We start from the raw sequence: 15,770 nt of genomic DNA, 5'->3' as shown, positions 1-15,770 counted from the left end.
AACTCATTTTTTTAACATATTTTTAAAGTGTTTTTTTATTTAAATCCTATTAAAATTTTATGAATTTACTCTTTTTCTTGTTAAAACCTAAATTGAATTTACCTAACAAAAAGTAAATTTTATTTTTATCAAATATTGATTTTAACCACTCATTTTATTTTCTTTCGATGATTATTAAAACTAAACGAGGACTTCTTATAAACATTAAGTTGCAACTAACATATTAATTTTTTGTGCGATTTCATTATCCAACATAAGAGATCAAATTACGTCAAATTTTGAAGAGTCGTTTTATTTTAATCATGAAACCTGTGTAATTTGACAATGATTAAACATTTTTTTTAATTATTACTGACATGTAATATTTTTTCTAAAACTTTGTTACATTTCATGATGTATTGATAGAAAAGTAAACAGATCAAGAAGACTCGATTTAAAATATAGTTTTCAATCAAATTTAACAATATTATAACAAAAATAATAACTTGAAACGAAAATTAAAAAATTAGAATGCTAATTTAAGACAAAAATAAAAATAAAATACCTCAATTAAACAATTTTTTTAAATATAAAAAGCAAATAATTATTTTTACGTAATAATTAACTATAATTTTTACTGAATAGTTGAAAACATTACTCTCTTAAGAGTGAACATTCTACAAGGATTTGGGACTTCTGTTACATTTCTTTCATCCCTACTTATTCACCTTTTGTGGCTTTATTGGCTTTAAAATTATTTTTAAATCTTACCAATTTTAGAGATATAATATATATATATATATATAAAATATTTTTTATACAAAATTATTTAAAATGCACTGGGTAGGCTTAAAAACTTCTTAAAAGATAAATTACGTTCAAATGCATTAAAATCCATGAAAATAAGTGTACTTTTATCTTTTTTAATGATATATTTTATTTGAAAATTTTTAAGTGATATTTAAATAGCACGTACTGTTTAATATTTTATTTTAAAAAAAATGCATATTAATGATAGTAATTCATTTGTGGAGTTGCGTACCCGCGGCAATGCCCCACTCACATAAACATGGACTTGAAGTCAAGCGGCATGCTATGGCTCGCGAGTATTGTCTGTCCTTTTGTTCGACAATATCATTATTTTTTAATATAGATTCTGTAGTATCTTTATTTTTTTAAAATGGGTTTTTATACTCATCGTTAATTATCAAATAACATACCTTATTTAATCATCTACGTCGTACTATATGTACAATATGACTTTAATTAAAATAATAAAATTTATTTTATTATATTTATTCTTGCTAAAAATACACTAATCTTCATAATACTCTTATATTATGTGATAAGATGAAGTTTTTATCTGTATTACAGGTCTCTCTCTGCATATCGTAGAAGGAGGATAACTGCAAAAAGTATTCCGATAATAAAGTCAAGTGTCGGTTTAGGTAATAAATGTTATTTAATATTCAAAAGTCAATCATTTACCTGTGCCTTTTACTTTTTATTTATAGGTATTTTTGTGGGTTAATGGGCTTTGTAAATTAACCTTGATTTTGACCATTCAATTAAGTAAATAATGTTTTAATTACTTATCCTAATAAATTTAATTATTCTTTAATCTGACTGAAAGGGTACTCATCCTGTTAAAATCAAAGGGGTATTTGAATTTCTTCTTTTCTCTTTAAGATTGAATGGTGTCCTATCTAGTACATTAGCCCTCAAGCCTAAGGTATGACTGAAGCCTTATTAAGTCTTGTCATCAGTTCTTTTGTTGGTGATGCATTTTTTCTACATGTGAGTAATGATGTAGAGGTCACTGCTTCCATATTCAATTAGTATTTTTCGAGTAGGTACTCATAATCCTTTTATTGATATTGAGACTGAATATATATTTAAAATTTTTTGGAATTGAGGGTCTTGGCAAATTAGAGTTTTAGTTTTTTTTTATGATTTTTTTCTCGGAGTTCGAGCTCATAAAATGAAAGGTTAGTTAATCATATCCGTTTATCTTTGAAAAAGATATAACAGGTAGAACAAGGTGCGACACTTTATCTGTCCGAAACCTTATGTTTTATAAATACGTGGTGGACCAGTCTTTATTTTACGTTTTCTGTTCTAAACTGAGGGGTATACACTTGTCATCTTATTTAAAAGTTGTTTCCTTTCTTCCAACACCATAAGGTACGCCTTGTTTCTTCTTTTACCCTTATATTTTTTTATTATTCTCATGGCCTATTCACTTGAGTGAGAGAATTCGTTGTCGAATCATGCGAGACCGACTACTGCGGCTGGAGTTGGGGACCTTGATGGTACCAAAAGGTTTGAGAAAGTTTCTTTAAGGCCAAATACTGCTGGAAATAGGCCTGAGAAAACTGTTAGAAAATGTGAAAATAATGCTGAATCGTCAGATGTTATTACTAATACTACAAAGTCTAGTAAATTTTTATCGAACAATATTTGTTTATAAGGGTTTGAAGACTTTATGTGAGTTTTTGAACTTAAAAAATAAGGATTATAAAAATAATTAGATAAATAAACTATTTTAACAGCTAGTTATGACTGTGAAAATATAAATAATAACAACAATAATTAAGAATAAATAATAAAAATAATAATTAATAAAAGTTGACCTATTTATCTATGTTTAAAAGTTGAACAGAATAAAAAAAACAAAGTTAAAAATTCAAAACAAATAATTTAGTAAAAGATTAGGATACAAATTTTACATTTTCAAAATATATTTGAACATTTTTACAACGAGGCTAGTGACTTCGATGAAAGTCAACTTAATTATTGAAGCACTGCCAATTTTTTTTTGGTGAATCATTGAAGCATTGATGTTGTTATGTGAAGAGAATAGAAAGGGGATATTATTGAAGTATTATGCAATTATTTGCTTGCTTTATTTTAGTATACGACAACTCTTTGGAAAATCATTTTTTTCACTATTTTAGTGAAATTCATTTTTCAAAACATTATTATAAGGTAGAATTTTAAAAATTTATCAGTTTAGGTTAACTTATAAATAAGAAACGGAAGTTTATTTTGAAATTCGTGACTCCGAAAAATGATTATTATTTACTTTAAATCATGAGAACAGATATAAAATAGTTCGTGTTGACAATTTTAGTGATATTTTTTTTTATAATTTAAGAATTAGGATCTTATTTTAGATCTAAGAAATAGAAGTTATAAATGTAATTAATTAAATTACAACTCTGATATACATTTTGTGTTAAAAGAAATGTTTTAAGGAAATTACGTAACAGAAGTCATAATTCACTATTATAACATCTACTCAAAAAGAAAAAAAAAAGGTTTAAGATAACAACTGTTAAAATTAAAATATTAAACACGTATTATATTATTTTTTTTACATAATTTAAATATAAAGAAAAAAGTCACATTTAAGATTTTTTAATTCTAAAGTAAAGACTTGTCGGATCAATAATTTTTCAAAAATAAACTATTATGATAATTTGAAAATCAAATAGCATTAGAACTGTAACAAAATGTCAACGGTAAAGGATAATCTCTTAGCTGAAGTTACTTTAACTACAAATTTTGGCGAACAAAAAAGGCTTTCATATTCTAAAATCCTACATCTTAGTAATTAGCTAAGTATCAGTGTGTATATATGTTGTGCGTGTGTGTGCACGGAATATAGTCTATTCAACGCTAATCCAAACCTATGATTCATGTCTTTTCAGTCCAATGTTCAGCCCAACAATGAAACCTTCTTTACGTTGCATGACAACCCAACGAGGCCTTTTTATTTGGTAGAGCACCTTATTTTATTTTTTGTGGCTTGTTTTTGGTAAATATTTTTTGTAACATTTTGTGACATCGAGAGAGAACATATATTGCAAAGTTTGTGGATCTATCACGATACATTCAAATGGACCAAAACAAGAAGATCACGGTACCTGGGAATGGGTCCCCTTCACTTACATAAATAACTTTGACATAAAAAGCATTTTTATCTAATTTTCATAGTTTTAAAATTGTAATATTAACGCTTGAGACTATTATTTAAAAATTAAAGGTTATATTTTTATTAAGAAATAAAATAGTATTACATCAGGAATATAAAAATCAAATACATATTTTCAATATTTTTAAAATTCTTAAAATCTTTAAAATTTAATGTTAATAAAATTAATAAAAAATGCCATTAAAATAATTTAATTACCTTTCTTGTTATTTTAATATATCTAAAGATTTGTTCTGTGAGTTTGTAAGGTGTAAATACCAAGCTGCATTGCCTGGGGTATTTCTTATGCACACACACATTTTATGGATAATTGGTTTTTGAGTGAGGGTGAGAGAGAAATGTGAATGAAAGTTTTGAAATGATGAAAATATTAGAAAAGGGTAATGTGGGTCCCAAGAGTATGTTGGGACAGGAAGTTTGGGCGACCAAGAAGTAAATGGAATCAGCACAGGCATGCATGGGAATCATCAGCATATTCTTTTGACTCACATCCCCAAAAGTTCAACCAAAGATTCTTCAACCAAGTTGCCTTTGCAGAGCAGAGGATACTACAAACCCTTTTCTTCCTTCTTTTCTAACCATCACAAACTTATTTTTCACATCCCAAGGTATTCATTTGTAATTCAAAAAAGAAACAAAAAAAACCTTCTTTTACCTTTAATTTATATTCTTTTTTAACTGTCCACTTTATTTTTAGGCAAACTTTTCAATTCTTCTATAAATTATTGCAATTTTTATTATTAGTTTGATTTAGCTATCCATTACCCGTGTCTAATATTTGTGTCTACATTTATGGTATTAAAAAATGATACATAATATTTTATTTTAAACTTTTTAACTATTATTTTTTCAATTATGTTTATAAGAAACAATTACCCATATTTTTTCAAAAACATAAATTTTGTTTAAAAATATTTTAAGTATTAAATTATTTATATATTATAAAATTAAAGTCAAGAAATATCTACTTATTATAATACTTTTAAAGTATATTATAAATTTGTGATATATAATTATTTTTTATTAATTTTAATAAAATAGTTATTTATTCTTTTATTAAAAAAAAAACAGTAAAGAGTACATGCCAAACCGTTATTAATCTACAAATGTAAGCCAATATTCTTGAATTATTAATTAATGTGTTCAGGATACTGCAAGACCATCCATTCATTTACGGTGATTCAATCAACCTTGCTAAATGAATCCAAGTTCCTATGAATATATGTCATGCAGACTTGTGCAAATTCGAGTTGCCACAATCATAAGTTTTGAATAAATAGATTAAACCTAATGATTTGAGAGTGCATGTATGAAAGAGACAAAGTACATCCTAGATACTCTAAACTCCCCAACATCATATACACTTGGAAATCTGTCTTGCAAGCTAAGCCAAACTGAAATATTATCTTAAACAAAATGCCAAAGGAAAAGTTAAAACATTCATTTGGATAATCGATGAGCTAAACTCATTCATTTACTATCATGTCTAGCATGGACTAATGCTTTGATATCATAGTAGTATGCATTTTGTTGTAGAGTTTAACCATATGAATGAGCATGTATAATAAATCTTAATTAAAAATAATAAAATATCATAAAATTTATTATATTAGTAAGAAGATTTCACTTTTAATATTGTTCATGTGTCTAATAATACATGTTAAAAAAAACTAATTAAATATATCGAATAATGAACTACATAATAAATGGTATTGTTTGCATTAATTCACTTCACATCTGTTATTCCTATCCCACAGCCTCCTTACACCAATAATTTTATTACTGAACTTAGTGAAAATATAGAAAATCCATTAGCAAAAATATCAAATATGTTTACATTATACAAGAAAACGAGGGAAAAAGAAAAAGAAAGTTCCGCGAAGCAGCTTTGGCGGTGCTGAGAATGCAGTCTAAGTGTCACGTTGTCTCTAAAATAGGTGACAGATAGTCTTTAAGGAAGCCATGTCAACTGCATTCCATGTTCAAATGCACCCTTTGGCTTTTTGTCTTTTCTTCCGGAATGATCACTCTTCATCAGTTTATGTAATTCCCTTAACATTCTTTTTTACGTATGCGTGACTCAAATTAAAATGTATATGGCAGATTAATTAATCCCCCCAAAAAGAGTATATGACAGATTCGATGCACCTACTGAATTTATGGTTTTATTAGTCTTGTGGAATGGTAGACTTCAAGTACTTGCGATATAATTTATATAATAAAGGGGTCCGTTTGATTAAATATGTTGGTAACAAATATCTGAAATTTCTTGTCCCATTTTGTAAAGCTTAATTTCTCAATATTAGAGGGGTTAATTAATGTACTTTTAAACAAATTTCTTCTCCTATTTTGCGAGGCTTTTATACAAGTAGTACTATTATGTGATTTCATGTTACCTTTTAAACAATCATTGCATAATGCTATTGACAGGCAAATTTATATGCATCTCATGCCTGCAGGATAAGATAGCTAGTTCAGCACTTTAAGAAAATAAATTAAGAAAATGTTAATCAATAATTTAGGAAAATCTATTAAGAAAATAAAAGTTTTTTGTTTTTGAAAAATTTAAATTGATACTAATTCACACCTATTATAGTTTCAATGTTTTTTTGACATAATTTTTAATATAAATGTTTTTTTTTCTGAATTTTTAATTAATGTCCTTAATAAAATGGCACTAACTTTTCAAGATCCAATAAATTAAATTGAACTAAACTTTTAAATTTCTCCAAAATTTTTCATGGTAATCATTATAAGGGTAGTGTGCATATATGTGGTCAAGAATAGGAAACATAATTAAGCATGTGTTTAAAAATATATTAAAACATTTAGAAACATGAATTTAATATAAAAAGTATAATTAATAGTGTTAACTAAATATAAATTCATGTGAAATTTAAATTTGATTGCAATGGTGGGTCATTGTCTTTCCAATCCAAAAAAGTGCAGGTATGCAAGAGATATGCTACAGTTTTCAAATGTTCTCTTAAGAAAGCAAGCAAAAGCACATGCTACCCAATTGATTACATATAATTGTTCCTTGCTTTGGAGTACTTTATTTGACTAGAGGCGTTTCAAAATTGCTAGTTTTGTATCAGGAAATTTCAAATAGAAACAGAAGGGAAAATAAAGTGATCCATCTGTGAATACTTTTCATAATCATGTTTTCTTACGGAAAAGTTGTGTTAATTTGTTGAATAGGAATCGAAAAGGTACTCCCTCCCAAACTTTCCATGATTTAAAGAAGCTTTTTGTGTATTTGTGTTTGAAACAGAGTAGTTTGCAAAATAAATGCAGTAAACAAAGGAGTGGTTGTTCCATATCATTCAAAAAGAAAAGCTATTGAGTATTGATAGCATTAAATACTTACTCTTTTTCCAATGAAGGATATAAGTTAGTCTTCAGGACCAAATCAACCAATTGCCTTAATTAATTATATACTATAATATAAGCTTTGCTATATGTCTTCGAGAATATTAAGAGTTTCCATGTACCCATTATTTGTAAAAACAAACTTTAGAATGCAGGCATTTATGTCCTTGTATTATCTCTTCTGGCAGATCAAACTTTACCATTTCATCTAATGTTGTGCCTTTTGTCAACACCCAAATCGGCTAGAAAAAGCCTACTTTTTTTCCTTGTATAATACCATCAAATTTGTTAAGTAGCAAAATTGACAAAGGTGGCTCCAAAAAACAATGCAATCAAGATTATGTTCTCACTTCACTCACTCATATCACACTCCCTTGAAATCAGGCTTTGGATTTTTTTTTTCACTCATGACTAATTAGAGGGATCACTCATTTCTACCCTCAACACACACTTCTACCGTTTATAGATGATGAACAAGGGTGATTTTAAGGTCCTCATTTCTTTTGTAAAAAAATAAGATAAAAATGTCTTTTTTAGAATTTTTCAAATATTATGGACTGTTGATCAAAATTGAATAATTAAAAATAAAAGATGAAAACTGGTGATACAAGTTATATTTAAGAAAGGATATATTGGTAATTTCTCTTCCTCTTTATGTTCTTATTCTTCATTGTCTTCTTTTTGTCTTCTTCCTTTCCTTCTTCAACATTAATAATAGAACTCTTTACCCAGAAAATTATGAAAAAAATACTAAAAACAATTGAAAAATGTTAGAATTTCAGAATTAAATATTTTCAAACCTCCTTCAGAAATTTGGGTTGGACAAATATAAAAAAATTATATAAAATAGACATATAATTTGCATAAATTCAAGTTTTATGTAAAAAATTATACACTTTTAAAGTTTACAATGTTAAAAATAACACCATTCAAAAATTTTCACTACTTTTTACATCGATTTTGTGATGGAATTAATGTAGAAAGTAGTTTTTTTTTTAAAAAAAATTATACATCAATTTTTTGAGATAATCGATGTAGAAAGTAATATTTTTTATGTCGCTATTTTTTAGATAACAGATGTAAAAAGTATATTTAACAAAAAAAAAACGCTACTTTCTATATCATTCTCTCATGTAACCGACGTAGAAAGTAATATTTAAAAAATAAAAACTTTCTACATTAGTTCTTTTGAGAGAAAGATTTAGAAAGTTATATATATATTTTTTAATATATATATATATATATAAATTTTTTCTATGAGAGAATTGATGTAGAAATTTTTTACTTTTTTTTTTTATGTGTTCTCTATTCTTCATTCTCTCTACTCTGATGGTTATGGGTGAAAACCAATATATACAAAGAGCCATTCAAATTACAAACTAATGATTGATGAATAAAGATAGAATAAGAATGACATAGTAAGTTAAAGTATGATACAAAATATAATTTCTTTTCTAATGTCCATCTTTTATGAAATACGTTTCATATTCTACAGCTGTACATTAATAACCAATGTTATTAATGTTCTAGAGTGCCATGAAACTAATAACTTGCATTACTCAAAAAGAAAGGACAGGAAAATATAAAAAGTTTATAATTTATTATTTTACCTTTTATAACTAACAATAGAAGTAGGTTATTTATCTTTTTTTTTTATTTTAATTCTATCCATCGATTTAATATACAATATAATTAATGATCTTAATTTTTTTAAAATTTTTTTATATAATAATTTTATTTTTATAATTTTATTACTTTTATAAAAAAAGAGAGGACCATAAAATCATCCAATGAATCAAGAAGGTGATAATCAAAGTTGGTTAAAAAATTTACTTTTTGTAAAATCAAATGTACAACAGAGTTTGTTTCAAATTACAAGCAGACAATTGTTAAAGGTCATTCAAAATCATCAAGAAGATGAAAATAACAAAATATTACAAAACAAGAAGTCAATAACTGAAAATATGCTGAAGTTGTACGATTTTTTTTAACAAAAGACTGAGCTTGAATCGCCAATTACATCATCCATTTCAAAGAAATATGAACGATGAATCCAAACTAACTAAAATTTCAGCTCATTTTATTTTGCGAAACACCATCCATTACTGAAGGCAAAGTACTAATTTTTGAGATGTTAAAATTTAACTTTTTCTTAAAACTAGCGGGTACTCTCTTATAGTTCAGCCACCAAGAAACACGTAAACACTTGAACTAACAAGTGATGTTAAGAAATAACCATAAAGATACATGAGTTTAAATTGCAACGTTATCTAGATTGTACTACTGAGCTAAACGAAACCGTGTAACCTTCATTTTCATGCAAGTAATGGGGAAGGTCGTACTCTGGAGACTGCATTTGCATGCAAAGAAATGAGAAATGATGAATGATGAATCATGATTGTAGCAGTAATTGATGAGGTCACTACCGCAGAGGCATAGGGGGGATAGGGTGCGTAGGTGTGTCCTAGTGGGATGACACGTGTAACAACCCCATTGAATGGAGAATGATTGATCAGGCTTAGACAGGGTTTATTGCTCACTCTTCTTTACCACGACATAAGGCATATTACTGATCAGAGAGATATGGAATAGGATAAAATTTACGTGAAATTTTATACATATTGATAGTATTATTTATTAATTAAAATTAAAACTTTATTTTAATAATATATAATGATTCTTTTATTAAAATAAAACTTCAATCTTAATTAATAAATGGTATCTAAAATGAAAGGCTGATAAATTATATTAAATGGATATGGCCTATGGTATGTGGACCTGAATGTCAAACCAATGAATGCAGAATACAGCAGCGTTTGTCGTCTTCTCATACCTCCGCTGCTACAACATGCCAACCACTCCTTGCCAAACAACTTTCGCGCCCCTTATCTTTGTCTAAATATTTTTCAGGAAACTCTTTGGGATTTGTGACACTCCTTATGCTACATTATCACATTCATCATCATATTCCCTACCCTGCTTCTAATTTTATCCATCCTACGTTTGTTTATTTCTATCTTCGAATTCAATCACCAAATAACGCATTGCCTGTTTTCAATCGTACACATGTGTGCTGATAGTATCAAGATATAGAATATGAAACTCTAAAATCTTGTTCACAATGAATTTATTCAGCTTTAAATGTCAAAAGGAAAATTTTCCCCTTGCATGGGAAGCTTTAATTGCAAGTTAAGCTCAGAACCTTCAATTATGCCTCCCGTACTTAGATATATACTTAATCAATTATTATTCGAACGACTAGAAAAATAATATTATATACTATTTTATCATTTTATACAAATATTTTAAAATTACAACTTTAAAATTTGTGGTTAAAAAACACTTTTATTAATTGATATGAGGTTATTTTATCTTAGCATGTATTCTCAACTTCAAATCATAATAAAGTAAGAGTTTTGTTGCTACAGTGATGCTACCTGGCTAAATCAGGAAAATTTTATATTCTTAGCATACTAGTTAATATTTCAGTGTCAAAATATATATATTTTTTATTGAGATTTCATAACAAGTGATAAAATTGTCATTGAGGGACATTGGTGCCGTCCAAGCCTGAATACACACAATGAACCGTGAATTCAACATTAAGGCATGAGGGGGGACAGAAAACGACCACTTTTATATTTCAGGATCTTCTCTAGAAAAGATAGAATTGACCTCCTTTTTAAAAAAATTTCCATAAACTTTCGGCAGCGATTTTTCAAATTGCCGCAGCAGTTTAAGGATAAAGCATGTGTAAAACGAAACCCACCCTTCTTTTGTTCACCTTATATTCAAGAAAACTAGATGTTACTTGACAAGTTAATCCTGTCTTTTAATTTAGCGCAGGACCAAGACAAATCAAACAATAAAAATATCCATATTGGTTAGATGAAGTCCAAAGGTGAAGTTTCCATAGAAGTTTTCCCAGGTGTGTGTCTGTCTTAACGTGTAAGAAAGAGCTTATCCATAGTCTCGTTCTATTGTTCCTCAATATGTCGCTTCCAACAAATAACGCGTTATCTTTGTTCCATAATATATGTTTGAAAACCAACATGTCTACGACATGAGAGAGAGGTTTCTGGCGACAATTTTAGTTAGAATATGACAGTTTTAGTAGTTATAATACTATATATATAGTATTATTTGAATCATCGCACCAAATACGGCTATCATGACATAATAGTCAGGGATTGCAATTCAAAAGATAGGAGACATTATATAGCATCTGCATTTCTCCTCCGCCTTAACTTTATCATCTATGCTTTTTTATATATATTTATAGTTAACTAATTCCATATAGTGGAATTATAAAATAGAATAAGTTATAAAATGAAAAATAATAAGACATCTATAAATACACATATTAAAGGTCGAATCCATTAAAGATAGATAGATATAACTAAAGGTGTTAATTATGATTTGAGTTAGCGAAATAAAGAAGTGGGTTAAGGCCTAATATCTTCTGGAGGAAGCTAATACCTCGGATGAAAAACAAAGCCTTTCAAAACGACAAGTATCACCTAATTAATAAGTAGGAGTCTTATTTTATTAAACGACATAGCATTAAAAGTTAGGATTAATGAATATATAGCTCTTCCCATAGTAACAGTAAAAGTTAGTGCAATCGGTCTAATTCAAATGGTCCACCAAAAGTTTCACTATGCATAGTAATTAGGATTAATGAATATTATTGGTTTCGAATTACCCATGCAAATGCAATTAGCCGAAGTTGTACGCACACATACCTGAGGCGGGAAACTGAAAGTGAAAAAGGGTATGAAATAGAAAGTAAATTGTCCTTTGGTCGATGAAGTAGTAGAGTAGTAGACAAAATAAAGCTTCATATGTAACCTTAACTACCCGTTCTATCATTGAGCCACATGAACCCCTTTTCACATATTACAACCATAGACACCTTCAGTAATTAAGACTGAGAATCAAACAAACTACTTTAGGAAAAACATGACCCATATCCCACCACGTTAATTCCTAGCTAGTTTTTGCCACACTTTGAAACTTAAAAGTTTTGCTGATTGGTTAAGAACAAGGTCAAAAAGCACCAAATGACCAAATTAAACAAGAGCCATCATTTTTGTTAGTGAGAGCTTAATAAAGACTTACAATTAAGCCTAATTGCCTGCTTTAGTTTAGGACAGGGCAGAAGAGTGGTCCTTCCCTGGCTTGATCAGTTCCACCTTTACGAGACCATGCATAAGAAAATTATGATTGAAAAAGAAAATATCATGACAATTTCGTTATATTTCTGAGAGAGCTAACTCGAGAAGACAATGGAAAAGAAAAAGTTGTTAAAATGTAAGTAGACATCGTATGATGACTTGGGGGGAACCAGGAAACGTTGCCTCTTGTTTGAGGTGACCAAAATGAAATACAATTTTTCTATCATATAGTTAAACATACTAAATAAAAAATTATATACACATAGTTAATTTTTATTAAAAATTTCAAACATTATAAAACATAGATATAATAACATTAAATAGCATAATTTAGAATAAAAAAATGACAGATCTTAAAAAATTGAAAGAAACGTAATCGGAGAGGTGGCTTAGTTGGGAAAAAGAAAAAGATTTAGAGAAAGAGAAGCAGAAAGAGTCACCGGCGGGGCCAAGTGTCAGGAGTTGTGGGCAGCTAAGTAGTGATTATGTGTGTGACTGGGCAAAGTTTTGTGATGGCCAGAGCACCACAATGTCGCAGGCATTAATTAGTCTGAATCTGATGGAGCATTAACTAACCTGGTGCTCCCTGTCTCATTCAACGCTCATCATTATGCATCATTGCTATCTTTATCAAATTATCTATAATTTTTTCTTTTATTTTAAGCAAGTTATTCACTTATTAACTTATATTAATTTCCTTTCAAAGTCAAATTATGTTCAACGTTATCAGTTTTTAATATTTTCTATTAACATTAACTTCTTTTATACGACTCTATCCTGATTTCATTAAGTAAAACATGTTTATGTATGGTTAACAAGAAAGTATCATATTCATGCAGTATCATTCAATTTCAAGTAATAAAAGTGAATTTTCTATTCCTTTTTTTTTAACTTTCACAGAGAACTTTACGAAAATGCATGCTTTTAAACCTTAATTAAATATTTTAGTTAATGTATAAAAGCCATAGGCTTTTGCAAGTTGCAACTGTGTTTTTTTTTTTTTCCAATTAAGACGCATTTGTTGGGCAATATATCCTGCACTTTACGAAGTAAAGACATGAAAAGCAACCGAAAGAGATATCGACAGAAGAAAAAACAGACAACAAAGGAGGAAATTTATGTAAACAAGCTATTGATGCATTAAGAGTAAAATACAATTTTTTCTGGATATAAATATTATATTATTTTATTATACAGTATATTATTTAATTTTATACTGTTAAAAATACTTTTTATTATATATGTACATAATTTAAATTTACTATTTTATTCTTTATTTATAGTATATTTTTTATTTATCTTACTTCTTTGAAATTTTTTGATATATTTTTCTTAAATATGTTAAAATTATTAATCATTTACTTTTTTACATTTTCATTAAAAATGAGACTTTTTATTATTTATTATTTAATTTCAAAATAATCATTTAAAACTCTTATACATATTCATAAAAAATATATTAAACTCGTTCAACTTTCTAAAAATTTTTTTTAAAAATATATTTTAATAAAATAATAATAAACATATGCTTAACGGTATTTTAATAAAAAATTTAAAATAAAATAAATTAAAATTTTGTTAAGATAAACAGTTAATAATAGTAAAATTTTATTAAAAAAAGTATTTATTATATTTTTATAACTTCAATACAATAATTGTGTATTTTTTTATGAATATTTTTTTATTTATGAATGCATAAACTCAACCTTAAATATTAAAATTAATAAAATTTATTAAATTATTATATATTTTATTTTTTAAAAATAATATTTTAAAAGAGAAAAGGGGGCAATGTAGTATAGGTTTTTTTTCCCTCTTAAGTATTGTATATTTTTTTATTTGAAGTAATAACATTTTATTAATAATTAGCGGTTTATTGCATTAGTTACCCAGTTAAGTATCAAATCTATATAGGAATTTTCGGAGAAGGGCTGTAGGCCCATAAAAGTGTTTAACATGGTACTTAAGTATATATTTAGAAGATTAAAATCTAAAATTAATTTATTATGAACTTTTCAAATCAAAGCACAATACATTTAATTTGTGTGTCCTTTTAAACACAAATATTTTAATTATTTATTTCATGAATTAATAAACTAAATAACCTATTAAATATACACTTACAATATAAGGCTAATCACAAATTAATACCCAAAAAAATATCGAGAGAGGGACCTTCCTCTACGTCGATCCATGGATTCCCCCAAACTTAAGCAAACGTGCACACATTGAAATATTCAAAAAAGAGAAAAAGTACAATGAATCCAATATATATTAGATTATAAAATTGAGTGAATCATAAGAATGTCACAGAAATATCTTAAAACAGTTTCTGAAGCTGTAACTATGCTGTGTTTATCAATTGAAGCCTTTTTTTCATCATCATCACAGTAACATGAAACAGCAAAGGATCTATGAAAGTAGCGCATCATAATGCGAACGCCTTATTTCACACTCGGAAGCAAGGAATGTAGTGCCATTATTTATTGATTCTAGTAAGAAAGTTAAAATAATTAATATAATAAAGACACATAAGTAATATATTTGACAAAAAAAGAAGATTTTGATTCTTTAACAAAATAATATTTTCAAAATTTGACCATACTCTGTGGACAGCAGAGAGAAGGCACAGATATGGGGAGTTGATGACAAAAAGATAAGCAAAATAATGCATTGGAAAACGAACGTAGTTAAGAAATGGGGTGCATCACAGATCTCTGCTCTCTCTCTCTCGTTTCAGAAATTTTCTCATAACACGTTTCTATTTCTATTAGCTTCACACATTCATCAAACTTGTATTTCCCTATGAGTCTACTTCTTAAATGAGTCTAATAAATTTAAATACAAAATTTCACATTTCTTATTACAGTGAAATAATATCCTAAAGAATGATTCTTTCTCAAGAGGTACAAAATGGATTACAAAGATTGAGGATTGGTGTTAGGTTGGAGTATTAACAAATTCAATTAAGTTCGACATTTAAATAATTGTTATTTTAAAAAATATAAATTTATATTTTAAACTTAACTTATTTAAAAAATATATACTTAAAATTTTCTCGTTTATTATTTAGCTTTTTTATAAAAATTTTCATAACATTATTTTAAAATTTAAAATTTATTATTTAATAAATACTTCTATATATACTAAATGATGAAGTAAATTATAATATGATATAATATTCTTTTATATTGATAAATACGACTTTATATTATAAACTGAAATTATCAATCAAAGAGATAGTA

This window comes from Abrus precatorius, unplaced genomic scaffold, assembly GCF_003935025.1.
Source record: "Abrus precatorius isolate BTA unplaced genomic scaffold, Abrus_2018 Scaffold3, whole genome shotgun sequence".
Lineage (NCBI taxonomy): Eukaryota > Viridiplantae > Streptophyta > Magnoliopsida > Fabales > Fabaceae > Abrus > Abrus precatorius.
Note: the sequence above shows the minus strand (reverse complement) of the source record.